Raw genomic sequence first — 4,611 nt, 5'->3', positions numbered from 1 at the left:
GTGCAAGAACCTTGTGTACATGCAAGATCCTAAAATGAAAGCAAACAATCTAGAGCAACCCTAAAGAGTAAACCCTAATTGCTTATAATTGACAAAGTAAATGCTCTAAATCCATGATGAAAAGTGATCTAAAGCATGAATATGAATCAAAATAAATCTTATGCAAAGACATGAAAATAACATGAAACCATACCCAACCCCAAGGGAGAGGTACAAGCCAATCATCAGTCGGTGATCTCCTATTGATCTTCTACATCTTCAAAAGCCCCCCAATAGATAAAATTATGCTTGATGAATGTTGAATGTTGTTGAAGACTTCAAAGATCTACTCTTTCATTGCAAAGAAGGCTCTTATGCTCCAAAAACCTACTCTTAGATTCTTAGAAGAAGACCCCTTCAAATGAAGAAAGAGAGCTCTTAAGTATGAAACCCTAGATCTTAATTTCATGTTTAGGCTGAACAAGGATTTGAATTTCCCACCGATCTTTTGGGGTTAAGCATTATTATATCATAGGATTATGCTCTCGAAATTTCAGGAAAAAAGTCGAGGACCATGTGCATTCCCACCATGGTCCGACCAACTTTTCATGAAATTTTTAGGATCGTTAGATATGATCAAATTAGAGTGAATCCCAAAGTTACGGCTAATTCCAAGATGTTTTGATATGCAAAGTCAGACCTAAAAGATAAAAATAGGACATAATTAGGGTTTATGATCAAATGATTCATTGGAGGAATAAAATAGAAAGGGGCATGTTTAGGGTAAAGGGCCCAACTTTATAACATGTAAAGTGATGATACGTGACTTTATATTTAATTTAATTAAGTAATTAAATGCTTAAAGAGAAATTAGAAATGTAAGATGCAAGACACACTAAGGCGGGTGCTAACCTAAGTGTGAAATTGTACCACCCTAGCAAGGGTGTATAATTTACGACACTATAAAAATATTGTGCAAAATGTATATTTATTTTCTTATTTGCGTGTGTATATATGTTTAAGGAGTTTCGTCATTCTTGAAGTACAAATTTCCGTGATTTGCATTTATAGATGTTAGCTCAATGACCAAATTTATGGATTTTTCCTCTAAAATGTGGTTAAATGATGTTCTCTTGAAGGTATTCTAATGATTTAGTATGCTCATTGTAACTAGTAAGAATGTTGTGCCTTGTTTAATCTCTCATGTAATGCATTAATTTGAATAATTGAAGCATAGGAAGGAAACTTTTTGTTGCCATTATCTTACTTTGAGACTAGGAAAATGTTTGAACTAAGATGTCTTATTGATTGACGAAACCTTTAATGAGAAGATTAGGTATATTATTTGTAATGGTCCTAAAGAGCAGCTATAATTTGACTATTTTTAAAAGAAGTTATAGACTAATGTGTGCATTTCCTCAACTTAATCTTTGCGACTTCCAGGAGTAAGTCAAGTTCTAGGGGGAGGATGTAGTGCCCCTCCCCGATTCATCCTTTATGAGAGAATGTGATAAATATTTTTGGATTTGTTCATGTCCTTGATGCCTCTTGTTTCATTCTTAATATTGACTTTCTCTTTGAAAATAGTGGATTAATAATGATTACTGTGTTGATTCAAGCTCTAGTTTGAATAAGTTAGGACTATGTTGAGCTTCATGATTATTGCACAATTTAGGACATGTGGTTCATGATTATTTTTTATGATGATTTACCTTGTGCTAGACATTTCATATTGATAGATGAGACACTATGGTGTTATGTGGTTGACAATATATTTAGGACTATTATGATAAGGGATTTAGGATTGGTGATTTATATGTGCTCGTTTTGTATGTGAGGTTTATATTTGCTTATGATGATATGATGGTATCTTGTTATGTGTTAATCTTAGTTCATCTTTATATCAGGTAATGATGATGAAGATGATGCTATGTTTGTCATAATTGTTTTACTACTGCATTGTGAAAGAGATGATGTCATACCATTCATCGTGATCATGATGACATTGCGAATCTCTTTTACCTATCTAATTATTTCATGTTATATGTTATAAATATATGTCATTGTGTGTATATTGGTGTTGACAAGTTTGCAGGTACTAGACATCAACTCCACCTAGTTCCACGGGTCTGAGCGTGTCTTTAATCCCAATGGAAAGTTGATCGGAGGTGACATAAGATCATATTATACACTCTAGGTGTAGCTAGTATCCCATCAGTTTTGGGGTTTTGGTTAGAGTCGCTTTGTTTAGCGTCATGTGGTATTTTATGTCACCTGATGTTGGGTTGTCTTGAGGAGTTGTGATTATTAATTAAACTATTAATTAATTAATTAGCTTATATAGTTTATTGATATTAAATAAAATTAATGGATGGCATTAATATTTAAATATAATTGTGTATTTAATAATTGAGGAAAATTATTATTTATTAATGTTATTTTGCGGATCATAATATTTGGCATTTATAATTATACATGAAAGATTATTTATTTATTTATTATATTTTATATGTATGTGGAGATATTAACAATATTGAGTTTAAAATTTTATTGGGTGGAGCATTTACATGTATCCATACATTTAATTATTTGTTTATTATTTATTTATTTATTATTGGCTTATCTATTTATTTGTTATTATTTATTTACTTACCCCTTGTTATGATTGGCCCTTTTGGGAGTTGTGTTTGTGAAATATTATTATTTGTTTATTTATTTATTTATATTATTTTTGTGGTTTAAGCTTTTGATTTATTTATTTTATTTATCAGCCCTTTCTATTCTATTTATTGGTTAATGAGTTTAATTATGATTTATTATTATTTAATCTTTTACCCATTTATTTATTTATCATTACCTTACCCTATTTTATTATTGGTTGTGAGATTTTGGAAATGAGATAATATTATTTATAGTATGATTATATTGATTTTCTAGATGGTTGGTAAGAAATATTATATTTTACATTATTTTGATTGGTTGGAGTTGTATAGTTTTTGATTAATTTCTATTTACTAGGAGATCTGAGTTGGTTGTGGGGGGTTCTTTTTGGTTGGAGAAATGTGTGTATTATCTAAAGATTTTGGTTTTCGATTGGATTGGAGCTTGGTTTGGTTTTCGTTAGATTATGGATTATGTTTCTTCGGCTTTCATAGTCTATAACTTTAATTTACCATGATGGAGATTTTACCTTCTTGCATTTTGATTCCAAAAGATTGTTTGTAGGAATGGAAAAACTGGGATTTGTTGTATGGTTATATAAAAATATACATGTATATATGAGATCTTGGGTTTGTTGGCATTTTTGATGATGATGTTTTGATTGTCATTGATGGACACACACTTGCTTTGAGATCACTTTTTGTATGTATGAGTTATGCTCAACCGATATTTGTTCCAACTAGTATTATGTATTATAGTCTTTAGACTATCGGTGTTTTGCAGAAACTGTTTACCGATCTCAAGCAGTATGAAGACCCAAAGCGGTATAAAGACCTCAAGTAGTTTGAGGATCCCAAAGCGATACGAAGGAACAAAGCAGTTGTTATCATTTTTCCCAGTCTTCATTTTGACAAACCGGTAATTGGTAAAATGTGTGAACCAATACTCGGTAAATGTATGAACCGGTATTACTCTATGATGAGTTACCAACTGGTATTTTTGTGATGAGTTATCATCCACTGACACTTTGGCGGTGATTTTGTGTCATGTTACCAAATGTGTCCAGATGCACTGAACCTAGGAACTTGCAATGTAATCCTATTAGACCAACATGAAATCAGATTCCTTTATAAGGACATCATGTCTAGGGTTTTATTTGTTGTTAGGGTTCTAGGTGGTTGATGAGGTTTTTGTATGTGCGATCATAGAAGAGAAGATTAGGTATGTGTGAAGAAACAGAGTGTGGAGATACTGAAGATTGAAGTAATGCTAAATGTGCATTAACAATGAGCTGTCAAGGATCTAACCAAGCATACTGTGCTAGTATTTAGATCACTCACTTGTTGATTACTCACATCTTCGACAAGTCTGAAACCCTTAACCGGGTAGGCTTGGAAAAGCCTTTGTAAATCCTCTAACAAGGTGGTTCACAACTGTGGATCTGAAATCCTCTCACAAGGTAGTCTTTAATCAGACTTATCTCCTAACAGAGATCAAGATTCCTAATAGGATCTGTTCCGGTGAAGAACATTGTATGACCTTAACCAGTCTAGCTACTATTCTGTAGATAGTTACTTGTGAGTTTCATCTCACCATGGTTTTTCTTTTTTGGGTTTCCACGTCAAAACCTCTTGTGTTATGGTGATTGTGCTCTTGTGGGTGAATGCTTTATTTGTTGTTTGGTTTGCATTTGTCTTAACCGGTTTGTTAGTAAATCTGTTATACTGGTTAACTACTAAATTGTTTAAGTGTTTGAGTTCGGTATTTTTTGGTATACTAATTCACCCCCCCCTCTTAGTATTCATCGGGGTTAATGTATTTTAACAACTTGTCTTAATTGGGAGTTGAGATCTTATTTATCTGCGTTATCGTGAATGTTTGAGCCGGTATGGTTGTGTTTTTGGTTGTTGAAGTTGGATACCTATGTAATGATGGATTTATTCATTGTGCCTTAGAGGACTTGAGATTTTG

This window comes from Cryptomeria japonica, chromosome 5 (genome assembly GCF_030272615.1).
Source record: "Cryptomeria japonica chromosome 5, Sugi_1.0, whole genome shotgun sequence".
Classification (NCBI taxonomy): domain Eukaryota; kingdom Viridiplantae; phylum Streptophyta; class Pinopsida; order Cupressales; family Cupressaceae; genus Cryptomeria; species Cryptomeria japonica.
The sequence above is the reverse complement of the archived record's forward strand: the minus strand, read 5'-3'. Positions refer to the sequence as shown.